The sequence below is a fragment of the Mustela lutreola genome, chromosome 7 (genome assembly GCF_030435805.1).
Source record: "Mustela lutreola isolate mMusLut2 chromosome 7, mMusLut2.pri, whole genome shotgun sequence".
Taxonomy (NCBI): Eukaryota; Metazoa; Chordata; class Mammalia; order Carnivora; family Mustelidae; genus Mustela; species Mustela lutreola.
The window spans coordinates 125,326,739-125,351,376 of NC_081296.1; the positions used below are offsets into that span (position 1 = coordinate 125,326,739).

The following is a 24,638-nucleotide window of genomic DNA, read 5'->3' on the forward strand; positions in this document are numbered from 1 at the left end:
GGACATTATTTTCCCTCCATGGTTTCAGTGTTCTGGAAGAGTGAAGCTAGTGATAGGGGTACCGCTTATTAACTTAAAAGTGCATTTCTGTGATAGGTCCAGTGTCCTGAACTAGTAATTTTTGACAATGCAAAATAACGAGGGCAGTGTCTTGCGATTTTAGAAGCTAAGCATTTGTTGCATTAAAAAAAATTTAAGTTATTTCTTCCCTGTAGGAAAGTAAAGAAATCCGTGATAAAATAATAATTAAATGCTGACAGTGCTAAATTTCTACCCAGCATGAGCTGGCAGCAGTTTCATACCAAAACATTAGGTCATTTGAAGAAAAAAATCTGATTAAATACCTCTGTAGGCTTCTCTGATTAGCCGTTCTTAAAAAGAGTCTGTGACAGTAATGAAAGGGTGCAATTTGGCAACCATAATTTCCTTTTGAAAGAAAGGTAACACAGAATAGAGGGTACGCGTGAGGTTTTTACGGGAATTTCTTGTTGGTCTTTACTAGCGGGTTTGTTTTACTAATCATTAGTTTCTCGCCGTTCCGAAGAGCCCGCCAAGCAGGAATTATGTGAGATGAAAAGTACGTTGTCTTCCGGGGGTGAAGCTTGGGGGACAATTTCAATGCCAGCCTTTCTTTTCTTTCTTTTCCACGCAGTGGGTTTCGCATTTCTGGGGTGAAATGACCTTGACGCGGGCAGGTTTGGGAAATGAAGTGTAGGTTGCAGAGATCCTCCGTGCGTCCCATGGATTAATTTTCTGCGTCTGGCAGCTCCCAGCGTCTCTTTGTATTAACTCGCTATGGCATGAGGGCTGGAGGCCAGATTTGACGGAAGATGGAGTGATTATGTGGCATATGGTAAATGCGCCACCACCACTAATTATTCTTTCTTTTCATTTTCTCCTTGGCTTCCATGGGTGATCAGGGGTTTCTTGAATTTGGAAGTATTTACCTGATGTCAGCCCCATGATACCCTCTCACTCTCAGTGGATATTGGAGTAGCTGATTTTTCTGGGCAATAAATGTAATAGGATTGGCATTTCAAACCTAAGAGCAGACCAATGGCGCATCCAGCCCCAATACTTCCTTTGAAAGATGAAGGTCTTTGAAGGGGAGGTTCGCCTGGGAGGCTTTTGCAGAATGGAGCCTAGAAGTCAAGTCTCTCAAGCCCCGGATACAACTGGTTTTCCCTTGGCTGTCCTACCTGTCAAGGACTGAAGAAGAACCAGTGTTTTCGTGTCCTGCAACAGAAATGTATTCTCTTACATGTTCAGGAGGTTAGAAATCCCAAATCCAGGTGTTGGCAGGGCCATGCAGACTGAAGGCTCTGGGGCAGATTCTTTCTTTTTTTTTTTTTTTTTAAATTTTATTTATTTATTTATTCATTCATTCATTCATCCATTTATTTATTTATTTATTTATTTTGACAGAGACAAGAGATCAGAAGTAGGCAGAGAGGAGGAAGCAGGCTCCCCGCTGAGCAGAGAGCCCAATGCAGGCTCTATCCCAGGATGCTGGGATCATGACCTGAGCTGAAGGCAGAGGCTTCAACCCACTGAGCCACCCAGGTGCCCCATCTGGGGCAGATTCTGTTCTGTGCTTTTCTCCACGTTCTGGTGTGGCCAGCAGTCCTTGGCAGCCCTCTGCCATGCCAACAGAGCCCCAATGTCTGCCTCTAACACCACGTGCTTTCCCCTCTGTGCGTCCCTATCTGTGTCTCTAGGTGCGTATCTCTTCTTCTTATAAGGACCCCAGTCATACTGGATTTAGGACCCGCCTTATCTCGGGATAACCTCATCTTAACTAATTGCTTCTGCGAGATCCTCCTTTTCTGAATTGGGTCACATTGTGAGGGTCCAGGAGTTAGGATTTGGGGGGACGCAGTTCAGTGCACAATAGGCGGGGTTGGGGAAGGTTTTCCAGGGAGGGATTTTGGGGACATTTAACTGCGATGAATCATTATCACCTTCAACTGTACTTCCAGAGCTTGTTCTGTCTTTATGCTTTTCCTGTCAAGTGCAGGAACCTGAGTCCTTTCCATTTATTATTAATGATGATCATATGTAGCTTTCACTTTTTAGCAAGGAGTGAGAGCATGTGAGTCAACCCAAGGATTAGCCATAAAAAAGGGATGAAGTTAAAAATGATCCAGAGATAAGATTTGAATTGTAGATATTTTTGTAGAGATACTCTGAGTTCTTTTTCAGTCTGCATTAAAGCCCTTCAATTTGGAGAGTCGAGTCTATTTATTTTTATATTTGTCCTATATTTATTTGTAATTTACAACAATTATAATTTAGAATATACAATAATTTGTTCTATAATACATGCAATCACAATCATCCTGCCTTTCTCCTTAATGGTTATTTTTTTCCACTGTCCCTCACTCTAAATTCACCTTCTGGAAAGACTGACCATTTTTAATTTCTTCAGTCCTGTCATACTGAATCCATGGTGGCATTCCGTTTCCTGCCATTGTTACCAACCTACAGTGGCCATCGTGCCAAGCAGGTCTGCATCCTGATCTCCAAATGCTCCTTCTCCCTCCCCACTCTCCATACTCTGCTCTGGCTCCTCTTTCCCTCTGACATGGTGTTCCCCTTCCCCTGCCGCCCCTTAGAACACAGCCTGCCTACCCTCCTCGGCTTCCTGGATGCTACTCAGACCGGAAGTGATCCCCTCCTGAGTGAACTCAGTAAAATTCTTTGTCAACTCCTCATTTGGGTCCCACATGACTGTCCTTTAGTGTCTCCTCTTTATAAAAGTAGCAGATTAGTAGCCACAAAAGTCACCTACTCATGCTGCCATTCCCACTCTCTGTGGCTGTGAGATGCTTAAGACGCTGCCTGCCTCTCTGTGGTTCTGAGAATCCAATGAGATAGACCATTAAAATAATCTGAAACTCGTCTATGAGAAGTACTATTCATATATTTATCACTTAATGTGCCTCAATATACTTACCTGTAAAATGGACCAATTAATAATAGTACCTGGGGAAGATTAATTTAGTAAGGCATGTAGGTTAGTAAATGTTGTATAGTAATTCACCCGTGATAGCTGTCATCCTCCTCCTCATTGTCGGTGTCTTTGCAGATAAGATGTATGCCCCTGTAGGACGGAGGTTGTGTTTTGGAATCTCCTCCATGCATGGGATGGAACCTTACCCTGGATGGTCAGTAAACACTTGCCAGCTATGTGCATTCTCCTATGTCTCCGTTTTCCTATGACATTAAAATTCTCCCGATCACTCTTTAGCCTGGAAGTTTTTAAATGAATAGAAATCAGCTCTCTGACAGCAGTGTTGATTTTGGCTCTAAACCTAAATTAGTTTGATAGGTGAATCTCTGTGGTAATGCAGATGTCATCATTGAAAAGTGGTCCAAATTCATTTTCTTTTGATACCGCCTCGCCAGGATGTAACATGGGCATGTTTGAAATGGAACATCATCTATTAGTTTAATTGAATGTGGTTTTGACAGCATCAAGGTTTGTGTAATGTCCTCGTGGTAACCCTTTGAAGGCATATGTGAGGGCAGAAGTGTTCTATAAAATGGTAAGGCAGAAAATTTCTGGGACAGCATGGTGCTCCTTATGTGTATAGGGTAGCCGGGTAAATCATAGTGAGTCAGTGAGAAGAGACAGAAAAACCTTGCAGATGACTACTTGGAGGTAAACTTTTGTATGTTGCCTAAAAATACATGGCATGCTTTGCTGTACCCTTACAAAATTTGCCAATGATATACTTTTTGGTATTAGTGTACTTTCTGAATTCCTCTTGGCTCTCCTCCTTTGAGGTAAATCTTACCAGAACACTTTTGCACCATGTCCAAGTCTGTCCATGCCTATTTTCTGTATGGATCCAAGAATAGATGTGCCTTTGGGGGCAAATATGAGCAAATCTGTTTTCTTTCCGTGTAACAACAGGATGCCCTGAACGGTGCTGATGCTCAAAGTCTGTTGATAACTGACTCTTTCTAGGAATATGACTTGGGTAATTTTATCAGGAATTGATGGTGTGGCAGCAAGATTAGTGATCCTTCATTTAGGAGGAGTTTTCCTGAAATAGCTGATTGGGAAAATGTTCAGTTCCTACTCATAGGTACAGGGCAAGGAAGGCAAGTGGAGTCTCTACAGAGAGGGGTCCAGGAGACAAAAGAAATCTTCTTGTCCTTTAGCTGTGATTGTGAATGAAGATCACAATCACACGGGAACCTCTACACAAACTTACACACACACACACGCGCGTTCCTCCCTTCCAATCCTTGTGATAGGATCACACCAAACCAACCAGAGCCACAGTAATAGTAATCGCCAGCCTTCCTTGTAAATGCCACTGTCCACAATCTCAGACAGCTCTCCTGCAAGTATTTTGGGACGGTCCCTTCCTCTGCTGTTTGCTTCTGAATTCATGTTCCGGAAAGCCTGACCGTTTTCATTTCCTCCATCTGTAACGGTATCCCATTTTCTGCCCTTGCTGCCCCTTGCACTTGCCCCTCTGAGCCTCCCGGCCACCGGATGGCTCCACTTCCTGATCTCGGAATGTATCTCGTACCTGCACACCAACATACTCTGCTCTGGTCCCTCTTGCCCTCTGACGTGGTGTTCTTCTTCCCCTGCTGACCGTCTGAACACAGCTTACCCTCAGGGGTTTGCATCCACCACCCCTCCTTCCTGGATGCTCCCCCAACCAGGAAGTGATCTCCTCCAGAGGGAAGTCCGATGGAATTCCTTGTCAGTACCTCACGGGGGTCTCACAGGACTGCCTCAGGGATACTTCATGCATCCACGAGAGCTGTGAAAGTCACCATGACCCCTGAAGGAGCTCCAAAGCTGTCAAGGTTACTTGAGGCCTCTGGGAAGCATCACCCCCTCATTGTGGAAGCCAGTTCTCAGTGACGCCTACCAGCCACGACATCTCCTCTTCCTTCTTCTCCCAAGCCTCCACAGATCCCCAGCCTCCGCTTGAGCCACTCTGTATTCCCAGACATCTCCGCTGAGGCCCTTTGTACCTCCTGTCCCTCTGGCTGGTCCACCAAGTGCCAGTTTTTGGTCAGAAAACTAGACCCCTTCTCTGTCATTCACCACCAGCAGCTTCTTTGGTTGGTCTGGGCGTAGGGCATGGCGGCTGTTACAGGTCTTACGTGACCTGGAGTACCTCCGTTGGAAATTTCTGAACTGCAGCTCTGTGTGGAGGCCACAGAGCAGAGCTGGGAGGGCGCGACCTGTTTTCAGAGGGTGGCCTGTCTACTGATGACTGTGTGATCTTGAGAAGGTTGGTGGTGTCCTCTGAGAGCCAAGCCGGTGTGTATGAAGCGCTTGTCTCAGTCACTGGCTCCCAGCACACATTCAGTGAGTGATGTAGCTAGTTTTATTTTGAATAAATAATTTTTTTGAATAAATAATATTTTGAATACATAAATATTTTGAAAAAGATATTCTTTTGCATATCCTCGGAGATCGCAGAAAGTAAATCACTTGAAAGCAGGTAATACTTGCTGGGTAATGTAATTTGGGGTCCATAACTCTAGGTCATTCTAAAGCAGTGAGACTCAGACTTGTAAACTGTCTCTGGTGTCACTTTTAAACCTAGGGACAGCCTGTGCCACTGTTCACAAAGTAATCCAGGGCTGGATTTCTGCTGTCCAGAAAGTCTATACCAGGATTGAATTGTATAGGTAACTAGGGGCTCGCCTTCTTGCCTCTAGTCAAGACTGGCTATGAGAGGGGGTCCCCATTACCCTTCCCCAGTGGTCCAGGGGCTGTGTGAGGCCACTATCTCCCAGCCCCAGGCCTACGCTCATTATTGGTTAGTGCGAGGAGGACCAGCCTGGCAGACCATTCTTGTTTTTGGAAGACTCCCTCCTTCCCCAAAGTACACGTTTGAGCCCATACAACTTCCTCTGTGTCCCCAGCTGTTGCCGCCCCATCCCAGAGCTAAAGAGAGTAACTTTTCCCAGTCCCGGCCCCCTCCCCTCAGCGTTCAGAGGACCTTTGTGCCCAGATGCCAGGTTCGCAGACCTTCTGATACATTGCATCACAAACACAGTCCTGTGAGCTTGTAGTTGCATTTTTCTTACTCCTTTTGGTAGCACTGAGCCTTCCAGAGAAGGCAAGAGAGAATATGAAGCATTAAATAGGGAGAAGCTCTGTGTTACGAGAGGCCTCAGTCTGCTCCAGTGGGGATAGGAGGTACCAGATGTATTAAGCATCTCAGGCAGGTCATGAAATCAGGCAGCCCCCTTGTCACCCCGACTTCCCATCATTAGGGTGCCACCTCTCCTGCTTCTTCCCTCACCCGTGTCCTGTCTGGCTCTGCTGTAGCCCTGGGCTCCCGAGGTAATCGTCCCTCCTCACTGCACCCCCTCGGGCCGGCTCGTCCTTCCCTGAGGGATGGGGCTTGCCACAGGACCTGGGAAGAATCTTGACCAGAAGCAGTGTTTGAGGAGCACAAGCCCCGAATCCTTATTGCCTTGTCTAACTTTGACCTTGACTCCTGTGTGTGTGTGTGTGTGTGTGTGTGTGTGTGTGTGTTTAAATTGATTCTCCAGATTGGTCCCCAGATCCCTACCCTGCGTCTGAGCCCAAGCCTCCTGCCTTATTTGCCTGGCTGAGAATCCAGGAACTGGGGCTTGTGCTGACCCTTGACCTGTCTGCAGAGCAGAGCCTGACTGTCCCCAGTCACCCAGCAGATGGGCTCTGCCCGTCCCTGCAGCCGGGTCTACCTGTCAGCTTTGAGTGATCACTGCTCCTGTCCTGCGTCCCTTGCTGGGTCAGGGCATCCTGTTTGCGGATGTCACACTACATTTCTCCTGCAAAATCACTTGTTGTTTGCTTGTCCTGCCCTTGGTATACAGTGGAGAGACTTCATGCAGCTTTTAACCATATGCTCCCGGCCTAGATGGGTCGTCGATAGATATTACCTGGAGAAGCAGAAGCAAGTCTTCACTGTCCCATCAGTAACTATGTGCTGTGAATTTTTGCACCCATGAGGTTACTCTATTTTAATGCAGTTCTTAATTTTTAAAGCAATTTTTTCTACACTTGTGTTTTGCCTTGTTTTGGCTATAGTGCCTGACTCCTGCACAACGTGGGGCCACATTTTGCGTGATGGCAGAGACATCCTTCCGGGGCTCGTGGTGGGGGGATCTCTGCCTTCCGCACCTGCACCACCGCAGTGTGGGGAGCCCTGTCTCAGCGAAGCAGGCAAAGTGGGGCTGTTGCCCAGCAGAGGAACTGGTAGAAGCCAGTAGCTGCACCCCCCCAAAGCTAAGTTAGAGTCCTTTGGAATGGGCCACCTTTCGGGTGTCTTGTGGAGTCACACCATCACTCCCTTATGTCTGGGGCAGGAGCTCCATGAGACTGCCGTAGAATTTCCAGACCACCTTCACATACGTTACTCTTTTAGGAGCTTTCAGCGGGGTGAATACTAGCCCTCCAGGAGGAACAGGAATGGAGAGACGAGTTTTTTTCATCTTCTTATGGAAAGGACTACTCTTTTTTTTTTTTTTTTAAAGATTTTATTTATTTATTTGACAGAGATCACAAGTAGGCAGAGAGGCAGGCAGAGAGAGAGAGAGAGGGGAGGAAGCAGGCTCCCTGCTGAGCAGAGAGCCTGATGCGGGACTCGATCCCAGGACCCTGAGATCATGACCTGAGCCGAAGGCAGCGGCTTAACCCACTGAGCCACCCAGGCGCCCCGGAAAGGACTACTCTTGAAGGAAACGAACAGGTTGAGGTAACGAAATTACAAGATGAAATCGGTGCCTTGTGCGCCTGGTGTAAGCTCAGATTTATGAACACCACTCATCCTCTGCTCTGGCCCTGTGGACAGTCAAGACCTTTGGTGACAGTGGCAAGGTTCTGGATCTAAGCCCCACCCGGTGCAGCTTGGCGGACGATCGCTGGACTACAGCTTCGATGACTGAACCCTTGTCCACCGAGCCCTCTTTCTGCCCTCCAGGTTCCGGTGGCTGCCTGCCAGGCCCTCAGAGGCAGCTCTAATTGGGCATCTTTCTCCTTTTGCCCCATCGCTCACAGCTCTGGATCCCCTACCTGGTTGCTCCCCAACATAGCCCAGAATGCTGGTCTTCCGGTTTTCTAGCTCCTTTCTGTCTCTTTTCCCAAATCAATGGATACTTTCCACCCCACACCGCTTTCTGGAAAACTTAGAGACCGCATCCCCAGGATGGACCAGATACCACTTGTGAATCAAAATCCTAGGTCGAACCCAGAAGCATTCCTTGTCAATAGCTGAAAATTGACCGGCCCTTGTGGCTTGCAACTCTCTTCTTCTCTTCCTCCCCAACTCCCAGGGGGCTCCTCCCCTGCCCTGTCCTGGGAGTTGGTGCATTCATTCTTTCTCTGCATGTTTCAGTAGGGAGGCCTGTGCAGGGGCACCAGGCTTCCTGGGGAAGCCTGTCCATCCTCCTCTAACCCCCTCCACCCGAACATCCTGCCCACCCACGGATGCCAGGCTTATACGTGGGTGATGTCTGCAGAGAGCCAAAGCTTCTCTAGGCTTTGCCCCAAACAGCAGGGGAGAATAATACAGTTGCAGCATTCCTTATTTGCTTGTTATACAGTGAAAACTGTCCAGGTCAAGAGAAAATGAAAAATTCATCACTAAAAAAAGAAGATATTTCTAGTCTTTTCTACAATCTAAGAAGGCATTTTGATGCGGTAAACATCATGGGAATCGTTAGACTAGAATTATTATATTAGGCAAAATTCTACGAAGAGGCTTAAGGCACTATAAAACACTAAGAGACCAGTCTGGCTATTATTTACTAGGGAGATTGCCTTTAATAAAGATTAAAAAAAGTGGGGGCACCTGGGTGGCTCAGTGGGTTAAGTCTCTGCCTTCCGCTCAGGTCATGATCTCAGGGTCCTGGGATCGAGTCCCGCTTCAGGCTCTCTGCTCAGCAGGGAGCCTGCCTACCTCTCTGTCTACTTGTGACCTCTCTCTCTCTGTCAAATAAATAAATAAAATCTTAAAAAAAAAAAAAAAAAAAAAGAAGATAAAGAAAGTAGTAGAATATCACCCAAGAGAGGAAGGTGCAGTTGACAGAAAAGGAAATGAATGGCTCTTAAACAAATCAAAAGATGCTTATATCCTCAGGGCTAGTAAGAGAAATATAAACTAAAACTTTTAAAGATCATTTTTAACTGTTGGATTGGTGATGTTCAAAATATAGTTGTCCCTTGACAAACATGGGTTTAAACAGTGTGGGTCGATGTACATGTGGGTTTTTCTCGATGAATATAGTACTGAAAATGTATTTTCTCTTCCTTATGATTTGGTTCATACAATTTTCTTTTCTCTAGCTTCCTTTGTTGTAAGAGTATAGTCTAACGTACGTAGAACGTACAAAGTTTGTGTTACTGACTTACCGCTAAGGCTTCTGGTCAACTGTAGGCGAGTGGTAGGTAAGGTTTAGGGAGTCCGAAGTTTTGTGTGGATTTTCAGTAGTGTGGGGTGAGGCGTGTCATGTCTGCACCCCTAGCCCCCTCCTTGTTCAAGTGCCAGCTGTGGTCGATGGTCCTCTGTTAGCCGGGGTAAGGAGAAGCAGAGCTACATTGCCAGTAGGAGTATAAATTGATACAGCCTCTAGGAAAAGCACCCTGGTCATATTAATTGAAGCAGAAAATGCATATATCAGCGGACAAGCAAATCCATTTCTTGAAATTTATCCTACAGATGTACTTACACTTGTACAGATTAAGGCAGCTCTGAATGTACCACCAATAGGGAATGTCAATAGGGAAAGGAAGTAGGTTGAGTGAAAAACGCCAAGTGGGGAGTTTACAAAAAACATTTGATTACCTCCCCCCTCCCTGCCTTGGTAGTATTTGCTGTTTTTCATTTGTTCTGTTTTTGTTTTCATTTTGCTGCTGAGGGGTGGAGTTGGGTGGCTGGTGACAGGGGTGATAAGATTAAGTTTTGATGTTTTTTGAACATTTTGAATTTTATACTGTATGCAGAAATAACCCAATTTTTTTTTTTAAGGGTTTTTTAAAAAAAATCCTTAAAAAACAAAAAGATTTTATTTATTTATTTGACAGAGAGAGACAGGTCACAAGTAGGCAGAGAGGCAGGCAGAGAGAGAGAGGGAACCAGGCTCCCTACTGAGCAGAGAGCCCAATGCAGGGCTCCATCCCAGGACCCCGAGATCATGACCTGAGCCAAAGGCAGAGGCCCAACCCACTGAGCCACCCAGGTGCCCCTGACCCCAGTTTTTTTTTTTTTTTTTAAGTCAAAATAAGATAAATGTAAACAAAGAAAATGAACAACAACAAAAATATGGACAAAGCCCTAACTTTTTTTGTTTTTTTTTTTTTTACTTTCCTCTTGCTACATTAAAATTTTAAATTAAAGGAAAGGAAGAAAGTCACTTAAGGGGAATTACTGGGATTTTTTTTTGGTTTGTATTTTGTTTATCTTTATTATGCTTGACTTTCATATGCCTTTTTGTTAGTTAAAGTGAAGAGTATTTTCCTTTTACTTTTTGGGCGCTGGAGAACTGACTTGAGTTGATTCCTTAGAACTGCAAAAAGTGACTTTATTTGCATGATTCTGATGAACCAAACCGTTATGTCTGTGCTTTTCCCTTGATCTGCCAATCTTTATTTCTGAGATTTGAGTCACCCTTGAAAAGTTGTGAGCAGCAAACCTAACCTAGACGGTCATTTTCCTTGACTTCCCGGTGAGTGGTAGAGCTTGCTAGAAAGGAGCCTTGGGGCCTGCTGCCCAGAGAATTAATCCCCTGGGCAATCAGAGAGAGCTGTTCAGGGCCGCGGATCCTAATTGGGTATTGAACATTTGGTTAAATGACTCAAGTTCGGCCTTCCTGCTTTATTAGAAATTACAAGTTGTGTATTTGGGGATTACACTTCCAGAGTTTTGATTTCTTTCTTTATTCTTTTCTTACTTGCAAATTGTTTAGGCAAAGGGCTCCTTTCATTGGGCTGGTCTTTTAACTCGATTAACCCACAAGGACTCCTTTACAGTTCTTCCTTAACAAATTGTCCCCTCTGTGTAAAATGGGAACTGTGTGGCCTCTTTGCTGTGAGGGCCGCATGGAACCCCCCACCCCCTCCGGACCAGGCGCGGTCATCTTTTGGAAGTTTTCAGATGAAGAGGCCGTCTGTGAATGTGTGCCAAGTGGGGTGTTTGAGAGAGCCCCTGCATGTTGACTTATTGTCTGTCGCCTTCAGTTAGGAGAATTCACCACAGCCCACGTCGAGACGCCCTCCAGGCTCCCGTAAAGAGCTTGTTTTATTGTGTACATAGACAACTTGGCATTAAAGGCTAACTTCCACTGAGGGCTGTGTTTACTTTCCTATTGTGAACTAAAGTCACTTGTTTGTATGAATGGGGTTCAGCTTGTCTATCCGTTATACATACCTGTGAGTCAGACATGAACTGCGTGGTTGTGACATATGTGTGAACTGTGTGCCTGTATTTGGTTGTAGGGACTGGAGTTCGGCTAATATTTTTCCAGAACGTTTCCAGCAGTCCTTACAGCCTACTTAAGCAAACAAATAGTGATATCCGTCACGGAACAACTAGACACACAGTTCTGAGTGCTTTTTCAGATGCTCTTTACAATGATTGGCCCAAGGCCTATCCTAACATCGTGTTCTATAGAAGCAACTCTCAGTTCTTTGAAGAAGAAAGATAAATCTCAGGGCAACAGATTTCCTTCTGTTTTCCTTCAAGTGCTTGGCTCTAATTCAGTAATTAGTTATACAGAGATCATCAAATCATGAAAATGATGGCATTTAGGAGTATTACCTTTTTTTAAGTGGGGATTACAAGACTCTCAGAATCTCTAGGCTCCCGGCTTTTTGGGGTCTTGTGTAAGAACTTTTGCCATAGTATGAGATTAAAACAAAAACAAATAAACCAAACAGCTCCAGCAAGAGAAGGTTTTGATGTCTGAGACTGAGTCATATAGGTGAGGCCCTAAAAATAGCGTATACCTCAAGACAGGCAGCTGTCTTGCAGAAAGGAAAGAAAGAATGCTGGGGGTGGCAGTAGGCAGATTCTTGTTCTGTGAGCACGTCCAAGAGTTTACTATATGCTCAGTGCCATGCTGGCTGGGAACACAGTCTGTAGGGATAAAGGGGTTGACCAGATAGACGTGACCCACCATAAGGAATAAACTTGAGTCTAGGTGCACTGGAGAGCTGTGTGGGGGAAGCAGTGGATACAAGGGTCCCCCTTATGCCTCTGTGGAAGCTGATAGTACACTTTGGATTCCCACTTGAATGGGACATTGGTGACATTGGAGAGAGCTGGGGGCACCCATTTTTGTCAGGGATGAGAAGGGTTGCAGAGACACAGTGGTGTCGGTAGGAAGGGCAGGTCGGACCTGGGACGGGTTTGAGGGAGGGAAGAAGCATCAGATCCTATTTCTGCTTCTGTGACTTTAACTGGAATCCCACAAAACTGATCTGAGTAGCACAGAAAACTAAAAATAGAGGAGGTGAACCCCTGAAAGTTAGACTTACAGCCCTTGGAGCCCTTAGCACAGCGGGGTGCCTCATGGAAAGGATGTTTTCCCCTACCTCACCATCCTGTCATTTGCTGTTTTTAAAAAAAATGGGCTGTTTTGCCTTGTGCTGTGGTAAAAATACTGCTTTAATTCTTGGTAAGTAAATGGAGTCTTAAAGCTTAAACCTCTGCCCTGGGCAAGGAACCAGAGGATGTCATTGTGCATAACTTCAAAGGCTGATAAGATGTTTAAGGTCGCCACTCTCTGAAAGAGTTCCTTTCTTTTAAGGCCAGCCAGAAACATCCGTGTGCTCCAGGTCCCACCGTGATTCTGACAAGAAGTAGAAGACCGTTTTCTTCACTGCGTGTCTGTTGAGATTCTTGCTTGCATTCCTCTACCCCACAGAATATATTTTCTTTCTCTGTGCCCTACAACGGTCGCACTGTGCTTGGGATGAAGGATGTCCAGTAAGCATGATATTAAAAGCAGCACCTTTTCCATCTGGAGGAGTCAGAGGAACAGTGTGGTCTGCGTTGTACCATTTCCATGTTTCCGTGTTGGTATGAAGCAGACCCAAGGACTTGGGGGCTCTCGATGTCTGGGGGATTAGGACCGGTGTGATATATAAGCTGGTGAAGAATTAAGCAAGCCACTTTCTCATTGACTCTAGTCATCCGCCATTTAAAGCCAGTTGCTGACAGGTTAGATGGGTTTAGCTCAGTGTCTACCGTTTGTCAAGGACATTTCCCTCTCTTTTTTCTCATATTATCCCTGGGCCAGGCAGAATATGCTGATTTCTCTCTCTCAGCAGCAGACAGTTTGGCACAGCAGATGCCCACAACCTGTGAAAGCAGGGGTGGAAGATTTTCAGTAAATTGTCCAGGAAATAAGGAAATACTGGCTCTGCTGCTGGAAACGTTTGCCGTTCACTGCGCATTCTCTCGCGCAGAATATCTTGCAGCCATAATACGTTTTTTTCCCCCTACAGTTTGACTTTGCAAACAGAGGCCTGCCTGCACAGTCAAGTTTAGGAGGATAAGGCCTCAGAATAGAAGGGATGGAGTCCTGGAAATGATTCCTTCATTTCATTTCATCATTCATTTCATCCACCCTCCGGGGGCTGGATGGCGGAACACGGATGCCTTGATGGCCAAAGGTGGTGGCCATTCTTCTGCGTCCCTGTAGCACAGCGCTTGGAGCTCCTCCGTGCTTCTCAGTGCCTGTGGGTTGCTTCATGCAGCTGTGATTTAGGTTTCTGGTGGCTGCGTGTAGTTCCCCAACTTCTTGGCCCTGAGGGTAGAGACAGAATTCTCTAGTCCTGCCTGATGTAGCCCTTGTGCGTTACTTGGTCGAGGGGCATCACGCTGTTGTCGCCTTCCATGGAAGGAGCTTCAGCCAGCCTGCCAGAAAAAAATGTGACGTAAACGAGGACTTGGGAACCTCACAGTTTGAAGCTCCCATTTTCGCATTCCAGACTGATGCCCTCAGGCAGACTGGAGATAGCTTAATACAAGCATATTTGTAACACTCCCGTTCCAACCAGATCAAAGGGCAGAGAGCCCGCCTGGCTTGCAGCCTCCAAGATGAAAACTGGACTCTGGAACGGAGTGTGTGTGACTTGGCCATGCCTTGAATCCGGGAAGAAATACCAATTCTGTTATGGATATTTGAGCCATCAGATGGAGACTTTGAAGTCTCTTTGCCTATAATAAATTGGACTCGATGTCTTCCTCGCCCTGCCCCCGCCTTGGACTCGTTGAAGATTGGGGGTTTCTTCTAAAGTGGTGCTTCTAGTTGGGGCTGTTGGGGAAAAGGATGAGGTGAGTGCACATGAGCCTGGGTAGGTGCTGGAGTGCCGGTAGCCGGTAGCCGGGGCGGGCTCCGCTCGGAGGCCAGATCTCCAGGATGTTCCAGATGCTGCGGTGACTGGGGGGATGCGAGGAACTGAAGGTAGCGTTCACTCCTCACACAGAATATGGAAATGTTGTCAGCTTTTTTTTTTTTTTTTTTTTAAAGATTTATTTAATTTATTTGACAGAGATCACAAGTAGGCAGAGAGGCAGGCAGAGAGAGAGAGGGAGGAAGCGGGCTTCCCGCTGAGTAGAGAGCCTGACTTAGGGCTCGATCCTCGGACCCTGAGATCATGACCTGAGCCGAAGGCAGAGGCTTAACCCACTGAGCCACTCAGGCGCCCCAATGTCGTCAGCTTTTTTCAGACTCTTAGATTCCATGAACTAGTAACATTTCAAAAGAAAATTTCTATATATATTTTTTTTTTGGTAAAGAAAGACTTTAAAATATACCATTCTTTATCACTATAATTTCATCAAACAACCGACCTTTGAACCAACCAAACAAAAAAGAATCAGAATTTGATTTGGGGACAAAATCTTTCTTTAAATATTATGCATTTAGCATGATTTAAAAAAAAATCCTAATACATTGTTATAATTTTCTTCATTTTGCCTCTGGCCAGTGCAAACTTTCTCACTAACCACTACTGGTCTGTGAACAGATATTTGGAAACTGAGTTAGGTATTTGAAAACTGTGTCAGATTACGTAGATTACTTAATATATAGATATATATACATACGTACTTATGTAGATACAACCTAAAAGAAAAATCACAATTATTATGGTAATAACATGTTTATATTATTGGGCTTTTAATTATAGAGTATTTTTACATATATTATCCCATATGATCAGTTAGTGTATGCCCTTAAAACATAAATTAGTCTTAATAGCTTGAGCTAAATAGAATTAATACTAGAAGGGAAATCTAGTGTTTAAATTGTTAGTGTCCTAGAGTCAAATATGAATAATTTTAAAAATTATCTACTGCTTTGATTTTTCTGTATCTCTTTTAGCCTGCTGTATTAGCAAGAGTAAATAAGCAGCTAATACTATGATGGTGTGAACACATCTTTATAACCGTATGTTTAGCCTACCTGATACAGGCATGTATTTATGATATTTGTTTATTTGTTTATTTGTTAGAGAGAGAGTGAGAGAGCACAAGCAGGGCAGAGAGGCAGAAGGAAAAGGGAGAAGCAGGCTCCCTACTGAGAGGGAGCCCAACATGGGGCTCAACCCCAGGACCCTGGGATCACAACCTGAGCCAAATGCAGATGCTTAGCTCACTGAGCCACCTTTATGATTTTTTTTTTAAAAGATTCTTTTATTTATTTACTTCACAGAGAGAGACACAGCGAGAGAGGGAACACAAGCAGGGGGGTGGGAGAGGGAGAAGCAGGCTCCCTGCCTAGCAGGGACCCCTATATAGGGCTCTATCCCAGGACCCTGGGATCATAACCCCAGCTGAAGGCAGAGACACTTAACCACTGAGCAGCCCAGGTGCCCCTATGATGTTTTCTTCTAATAAAAAATCAGAACATATATTCTGGGAAACAGAAATATACATGTGGGGAATAATAAAATGGTCTAAAATACAGTCTGAGAAAATCTGAGGGGTGCATGGGGGAGGCATTAAGGGGAAGTGAGCGGAGGAGGAGGGAGGAAGAGAAGGCAGGCGAGTGAAAGAGAATTTTTATTCAGAGTAGGGGTGTTTCTAGTCTCAAATGTGTGTTTATTTTTTATTTTTTAAAAAGATTTTAAGAGACCGTGTGTGCACACGGGGGTGGGGTGACGCGCCCAAATAGGACTCGATCGCAGGACTCTGAGATCATGACCTGAGCTGAAACCAAGAGTCAGATGCTTAGACTGAGCCCCCCAGGTGCCCCTCAAACTTGTATTTAATAACAAATATGTATTTTGACTTCTACTCAGGTGTCTCTGTCTGAGAACATCTGAATCTAGGTGTTTCTGATTTTGAATGTTCTCTTTGAACAAGATAATACACCATTTTCCCTTTGCCAGCTTGTCCTTCTTGCTCTCCTAGGATTACAGGCTCCCTCGGGTTCCCTAAGGGAGGATGCTAGCTTTAGCGTTCTGCTTTGCAGGTGTTTCTCTGAAGCAAAACCTAGTGCAAGTCCTGTAGCCTAGTTGTTAAGCCGGCAGTCTTTCTTTTGAAGACCCTCTACCGAGCTAGCACTTCAATTAGGCATTAATTAGTCAGCCAAAGGCTTCAGACAACAGATCCTTCCACAAACATCTATTGGGCGCTTTCTCCATGACGGCCTTGGTGTCAGGCAGGGGAGACACTAACAGAGCTCAGGATAAAATAGCATCTGCCTTTGGAGAGCTCATAGTCTACTGGGGAGAAAGACTAGGATACAACAAATAATTAGTTACAAATAGTGATTAATTCTGAATAGGAAACAAATGGGATGCTATTATTGATAAACTTGAAAGAAGCGATGTTGCAAACTAATCAGATCAAGAGAAAATTCAGCAACAACTGACAGTATTATTTGTGTGTATATGTGTATATATGAAAAAGATTTTGTGGTATATGGATATGATGTATTTATAACACAAAACATTATTTTAAGAAAGGAAACCATTAGGGGAAAACATCGTTAACTCTTAATTTTCTCATGGCGTCTATTTATTAATTCCTATGCAAAGCTGCAATTTGCTAGATGACTTATAGGGAGCAAAAGGCGCTCCAGTTGGAAGGGTAGATCCAGCTGGTCAACTTAACCAATCCAGTGGATGCAGCATGACCTAGCACTAGTGCTTTGACCAGATATTCCATCGTATCCATAAACTAAAAAAAATTTTTTTTTAAATCTTTTGGGGTTATAGTTACATGTCATTTTGCTCTCTCAATAAAAAACAAAGTGGGTTAAAGCTTCAGCCTTCAGCTCAGGTCATGATCCCAGGATGCTGGGATCGAGCCCTCAATCGGGCTCTCTGCTTAGCGGTGGGGACTGCTTCCCCCGGCACTCTGCCTGCCTCTCTGCCTACTGGTGATCTCTCTGTCGTATAAATAAAAATCTTAAAAACAAAACAAACAAACAAACAAAAAAGAAACCCTAAATTATCTAACATTTCATGAACATCTATTCTGAATCAGTCCCCGAGCTTGCACTCAGAGAACATACACCCTATGGGAGAGCGGGTAATTATACTCAAAGGTTGAATATAAAGTAGGAAGGGTTTGGTACAGGGGCAAAGCTGCAGGCAACAGAGGGAGAGCTTGGTTGGGGAGGGGGAGCCTGGCAAAAGATTTCTGGGATGGCATTTTCCACCACACCTTCGAGAGTGGGCAAGCATCAGACTTGTAGAGAGTGGCCGTGCCATGCACCTGTTCAGCCACCTTTATAAGCTCTTGGGAATACCCATTAAGCCTCCTTTTCATATTAAAACTAGCAACTCTTTGTTTCCTGAGGGCATATGTCTTGTTAGGGAGCAATAATAATATATCAGTTTCCATCAAGTTGCGTTTTATCATCATAATGGTTATGGAGGAGGCTGCTTTTAGCTCCTGCAGTGCATTTTAATGTGTTGCAAGAAACATGGAAACTGACTAAAGGCGTAATGGATCCATAATGGATGGGGAGCTGACGAGGCCACAAATGGGACACGCCATGGCTGGAGCACGAAAGTGCTTCACTTGAAGTCAGAGGCAGCTTCTGCATTAGAAGGAGCTGATGAGCGCCGTCTGGTTTCACCCAACACTCCTAGGTGACGTGTGGGCAGACTCGCTGGTCTGCATCTTCTGGTTGCTTTTGCCCTCAGAGTCTGTGATGACGGCCCTGGCCCCGAACCACCAGAGGCTGGGAATGTGGGAGAAGAGGAAGCCCTGGGTCAGTGCACATGCGTGCAGCTTTCTGAAGCGCCTGTTAGCAGTGGAGGTGATCTGTTATGAGTACTGTAAAGGGTACTTTTCTAAGAGAGAAAGAAAAGTTTGGGATTAAGGGTGAGCATATTTTGGGGGCTAGGCAGGAAGGCCTGCTTTGCACCTGACCCTGGGAAGGGACAGGCATGGCCTTTGAGCTGTCAGTCCTGACCGTTTCTGGAGCCAGGTCAGCTAAGTTGGTGTATCTTGGAGGTGGTTTTCATAACTGAACACAATAAATGCCAAACTAACCTTTTGCAGAACTTCTTTGGTGAGAAGAACCCATTTTTACTTTATGTCCTTACAGTGAACGTGTTCTAAATAAGGCCTGGCCCAATGTCTTACATTTTTTGGTCACCCTTGCAGCCCTGGGGGATGGGGGGCCCTCAGAGCCCTTAGTGAGTAGTCCTTGTTGATCATGGACTAATGTGCTCATGTATTTGCCAGAGAAAGTATTGCTAGAGAACTGCAGGCAGAAAGAGCCACCTGAATCTTTGAATCCAGAACTCCTCATTATATCAAGGCTCTGTGTTTAGAACACTAGTATTTCCCCCAAATACTGTTCGGTGCTATTTTTTTTCCCATTGCAGTTGGAAATGGTTGCCTTAAAACAAAATCATCTGTCTACTAGAACTGATCACCCAGTATAATGAACTTTAGCCAATCCTGGTGTTTCTGATAAATTAGTCTTTCATTGGGTGTTGGGATTTTTTTTTTTTTCGGTCTTTCCCCGATTCTTGAGTTTGGGAGCGAGTGAGTTACAGTACATTTTGATTCGGTTTTAATCCATCAAAATCAAGTTAGTTATAAGTGATGGAAGAGCTCACTTTGTGGAGTCCAGGCTGCCTGGAGACGTCAGCCACATGCCAAAAGCTTGCTTGTTGCCCGGCAACCTTGCCGGAGGAATAGATTTTCTGCCACCGGCTCCCTTTTTAGTCGAGGTGCAATCTATTAGCATTACTGTTCAAGTCCAGAGAACCGGAGCTGGAGTTTAACCGGAAAGAATGGTCAGAGTTTTTGTTTTTGTTTTCGAATAACCAGACATCATGTTTCTGGCTTCTAAGCCCCACTGCTAATTTCACTGACTTCTAAATAAAGACTTAGAGTTTATTAATATCACTGAATGTGGCTGAAACTGAAGAGGTCAGCCTGTTCGGCCCAGGAGGAAGCTCAGTGCTTCATTTCGGTAGAAACTATCACGCAAGGAAGTTTCGGTAGAAACTATGCACCCTGGGCACCCAAGTGGAATGTGGACCGGATAAGACGACTGCGTTGGCCCCCAAACTTTTTTCTCACGAGGTGGTCTGGCGGCTCCCGCTTTTTGAAACTTACTGTCCGCCTGCGGAAGCTGTATTTTCTTCAGGTATTTGCCGTCTTGCTCTGATTGAAAAGTGGCTGTGTATTCCTTCCTTTTATCCTTCAATCAAAGAGTGTCTTTTCTCCTTTTGTAGCTAAATACTTCACCCGCAGGATTGACGGTTTCCATCTACCAGGGGAGTGTGCCTTACTGTCAGCCCTATTGTTTTGCTTACCCTCTTAATGTAATAGCTTTGGGTTGTAGCAAGGGAAGATGATGGCTGAGCCCAGCGTCTGGTGGCTGGAGTTATTTGCCTCTGCTGAAATGCAATTTTAATAATGGACTGTATCAGCTCAATGTGTTTTCTTGCCCCTTTGTAAAAGAAAGGACACTCTCAGAGCATTAACCCATTGGAGGCTGGAAAAATCAAAGTCGCCAGGAACCACTTAATTAAATGACACTTGCATCTCAAATGAGAAAGCTTGCAAACAGGCTGTAGAAATTCTCCGGACAGGAGTGGAGGGGGTTGTTTCTTTTTCAGGGAGTGGGCATTCACTACTTCATCCATCCCACTCTTTTTAAGAGCCAAATGTAGGAAAGTACAGTTCGTGATTTGCCAGAGAAATGAGTGAACCTGATAAAACCATGACTAACTCAATAAAACAGTCTCGGAATGCATTGCATTATTTGTTCCAGTCATTCTAAACTTTATTCATTATGATAACTCAGGTATTTGGATTTATATTTTCCAAGTAATCTTAGAATATACCTGACATAAGGGACCTTCGAACCTTCAGAAGCATAAACTGAATGCCCAGTTTTACAAAGGGAACCAGGAAGTCTCTTTCCCGGAACTGCCTGTGGAGGTGGCAGCCGTTTCTTACTGGGCATCACGACTGTCTTCAGACCTCTAGTGAAATCCAAGATCAGTAAAAAGAGGACCAAGAAGTTCATCCGGGACCAGTCAGAGTGATATGTCAAAAGGAAGCACAATTGGGGGAAACCCAGAGGCACTGACAATAGGGTACGCAGAAGATTCAAGGACCAGATCTTGACACCCAGTGTTAGTTTCGGGAGCAACAAGGAAACAAAGCACCTGCTTCCCAGTGGCTTCTGGAAGTTCCTTGTCTACAACGTCAAGGAGCTTGAGGTGTGGCCGATGTGCAACAAATCTCACCATGGAGAGATTGGCTCACGGTGTCTCCTCTAAGAACCCCTTAGCCATTGTGGAGAGAGCAGCTCAGCTGGCCATCGGAGTCACCAATCCCAATGCTGGTTTGCACGGTGAGGAAGATGAATAGACAGCTTATGTGCAGGTTGTATGTGTTAATAAAACCTTAAAACTACAAGAAGAAAAAACCCACCCAGAACAAAACAAAGGAAATCAGCGAGGTATAGAAGTTTGCTCTGGGTTGTATAGCTTTGTTGAGAATGAAGAACAGGGACCAAAACCCTGACCAGTGGACTCTTAACAGTTAACTCTTAACACCCAAACAATGTCTTTGTAATCATATGAAGAAGGAAAAGCACCTACTTCTCTAGTTCGCATTTCATTACTATATCCAACAAATATCAAGGCACACTGACTGTGTATATGCATGCATTAGGCTAGGTGCTGGGGAAAGACAAGATCTTTACTTTCTCGCAATTACACATAGAGGTGGGGGAACCCCCTCATTGACACTGAAATAGGTAAGGAAAGTACAGGTTGAGAAAAGTACCTCGCTGAGACCCAAGGGGAACACAGGAATGCTGGTGACAGTTAGATAACAAAGTCTCAAGTACTTGACTTTTCACTGTATCAGTTACAGTACTTAACTCTTTGGGAACCCCTGTATTCTTACCACTAACTAGGTTAGATAAAACTTGAAACCTCTAGAAGTGTTCATTGTCATAATTAACATTGTATCGTAGTGGAGAGATCTGTCTGGCTTAGGTGCTGAGCTTCCCACGACACAGTGGGTGTACAAAATCTACACTGAGGGGCGCCTGGGTGGCTCAGTGGGTTAAAGCCTCTGCCTTTGGCTTATCATGATTCCAGGGTCCTGGGATCGAGCCCCGAGTTGGGCTCTCTGCTCAGCGGGAAGCTTGCTTCTTCTCTCTCTGCCTGCCTCTCTGCCTACTTGTGATCTCTGTCTGTCAAGTAAATAAATAAAATCTTAAAAACAAACAAACAAAAAAAAGAAACAAAAAAAACAACTACACTGATAGCCATCTTAGAGCTCTTCCAGTCATAGATACTGTGACTCTACAAGGTCTCTACAACCATCCATCCATCCAGTTCCTTCATGTTGCAAATGCTTGTTAGACATTTCCAAACTAACTGTTGAAAATTTATGCCCAGCAAAAATATTTTCAAGACCCAGGTGGACATACTTCTCCAGAGAACTATGCCATATGAACTTCTGTTAGCAGCTCTCTTGGGATATTTTATCCTAACAAATTTGATTTTTAAAGTCCTAAAGCTCATTCTTTTTCTTTCTAACTGGTTGCATTAGTGTCCCAGGCAACTTTATGTGCAAGATTTTTGTTTGTCTGTTTTTGCATGCAGTACTATGAAAGTCCAGTGTGAGGCTTTGCCTTGGGTTTGCGTCTGTATTAAGTGGGTCTCTTAGAGGGCAGTGGTAAAAACTAATTGACTTGGCCAAGGGCGGCATCTGTTTTTAGAGTCTTGATCTTACCACATACCACACGGTTATTTGTTGCTGGCTTTGCCACTCTCTGTTTCCTTAGAAACATCCCAGATCCCGAAATCTGCTATAAATTTACTGTGGATGGATTTTGCATTTCCCTCCACTCCCATGCTGCACACACCACTTGGAAGAAATGAAGTGAGAACACAACTAAAAGTGTTTATCCTGCTGTTCTTTGCATTTTCTTTGTTCTCCAGATACATTGTGATATCTGGAGATCAGATTTCATAGACAAGTAGAAACAGCTGGGGGCACTTGTTTTTGTAATTTCATGTTAAATTCATTTCCTTAAAAATCTGTCTTGAGAGGAGTTTTCTTCAGACTGTTCTCCCATTTTGGTGTGTTTTTCCTTTTTTTTTTTTTCCCCCATAGGGTTTATTTTGTTTTTAGCCTAAGAAGACACAGCCATGGTGGACTGTCCCTAATGTGCCTCTCTCTGTCACCCCTTGAGTGTCCCCTGGGATGCTTTCTGAACATGGAAGATTTGCTCTGTGCTAAGCACTCTGGGGATGATTTAACTCAGTAAATACCTCCACTCACTCCCAGGGGCAAGTAATGCCATTATTCCCATTTGGCTGGAAACAGGCTCAGAAAGTTTAATCCATTTTTAAAAAAGATTTTATTTATTCATTTGAGGGGGAGAGAGAGAGAGAGAGAGAGCGAGCGCACTTGTGAGTAGAGGGAGGGGCCGAGGGGGAGGGAGAGGGAGAGAATCTTAAGTAGACACCTGCCCACTATGGAGCCCAACACAGGGCTTGGGCTCATGACCCTGAGATCATGACCTGAGCTGAAACCAAGAGTTGGATGCTTAACTGACTGAGCCACCTAGGCACCTCAAAAGTTTAATCAGTGTTTAAGCCAAAGTCCCACAATGTATATGGAGAGCAAGACTGAAGTTGTATTTATAGAATTTAAAAATCTTTCTCTTGCTGTTGGTCCGAGCTGTAATTCCCTCCTTTATTTCTCCATTTTAGGCAACCGCCCCTTTTTCTTTTAACCTGTGACAGAATTTTTTTTTTTTTTTAAAGATTATTTATTTATTTATTTATTTGACAGAGAGAGAGAGAGAGATCACAAGTAGGCAGAGGCAAGCAGAGAGAGGAGGAGAATCAGGCTCCCCTCTGAGCAGGGAGCCAGATAAGGGGCTCAATCCCAGGACCCTGGGACCATGACCCGAGCCAAAGGCAGAGGCTTAACCCTCTGAGCCACCCAGGCGCCCTCTGTGACAGAATTCTTAAAATAAAAAGGGGGAAGTGATTTGCGTATTATTTTCATTAGACCAAGTATTTTCTATGTTCCTTTTGCAGAATACTAGCCTGCAAGATGTTTAAGAAGAGTCTTGCATCAAATTAATTTGGTCAAAACTGCACATTACATCCCCTTCTGGGAAATTCTGAATTCAGCTTTGCATATTAAGAAGTCTGAGATGTACTTCAGCAAAAAAGTAATTTTATTTTAAAAATTTTAAAATTTTATTGTTATTTAATTTTCCTAAATTTCCATTTGCACCCTCTTCTTTTTTATTTTTCTCCTAATGCTTTTAAAAGCACAATTTGGGAAAGTCTTCAGCAAAAAGACAAATAATGAACTTGGTGCATTCCACTATGCAACTGAAGTTTTTGAAAAAGAAGTGGAAGAAAACAGAATGCTCTCAGGCCCCATAAAGATCACAACCTTGTGCTTCACCCTGTTCCACTTTAAAACTTATTTTTATGCAGATTCTTCCAAGGCAAGGAATGTGAATTTCCTGCTCTTTATCTCCTACCCTGAGACTTGTTTTTTTTTTTTTCCCAAGACATGACTAGGGGTTTTTTTGCCATCTCCCCCCCTCTGCACCCACCAATGTGTGGTAAGCTCTTTGAGGAGGGGAGCTGGGCTGTGGCATCTCTATGATCTGACAGTGGCTTAGTAACTACATAGAAAGTAGAGAAATGACCTGCATTTGGAATAAAGGAACAAATGCAGTCTGTAGATCTGTTTTTCTGAGTTGACTCTAACGAAGTGAATAACCCCCCTCTTTGAGTGACAGAGAGAAATTTGAGAAGCTGCAGTAACTCATTTATATCACTAGGGTTCCATTTGGAAAATGATACCTCCTGTTGTCTAATTTAATTAGTAATTGTATTTTCAGTTCCAATTGAAAGCCTCAGAAGAAAGGATGGTAATAAACTGTTTTTGGTATTATTATTATTATCTAATTATATTTACTATTGTGACGGTTTTAGTTTAAGACACTTTTCAAGAAGGTGCTTGTCAGTGTTATCTAATTGGTTTTTCTCTTGTTTTTTCCCCACCTCCTGGGTGTTCTGATGTCTGGTATTAAGAATGAGCCCTCTTTCACAGATCTGTAAATTGATGCACAGTTTTGTTGTTACTGATTGTTCGTTTTTGAACACATGGCCTGAGGTT

At 44.3% G+C, this 24,638-nt stretch overlaps 1 protein-coding gene across 3 annotated transcripts in view; it reads left to right on the plus strand.

Moving 5' to 3' along the window:
• Positions 1-24,638, plus strand: part of FOXN3 (forkhead box N3) — a 398,912-nt gene that overhangs the window by 49,046 nt on the left and 325,228 nt on the right. Inside the window, exon 1 of one of the 3 annotated variants that reach the window (XM_059182537.1) lies at positions 3,149-3,167. The exons of the other annotated variants lie outside the window; for them this stretch is intronic. The gene's annotated coding sequence lies outside the window, so the exon portion shown is untranslated. Of the gene's footprint in view, positions 1-3,148; positions 3,168-24,638 lie in introns of those variants that run through there. 3 annotated transcript variants of the gene reach the window in all.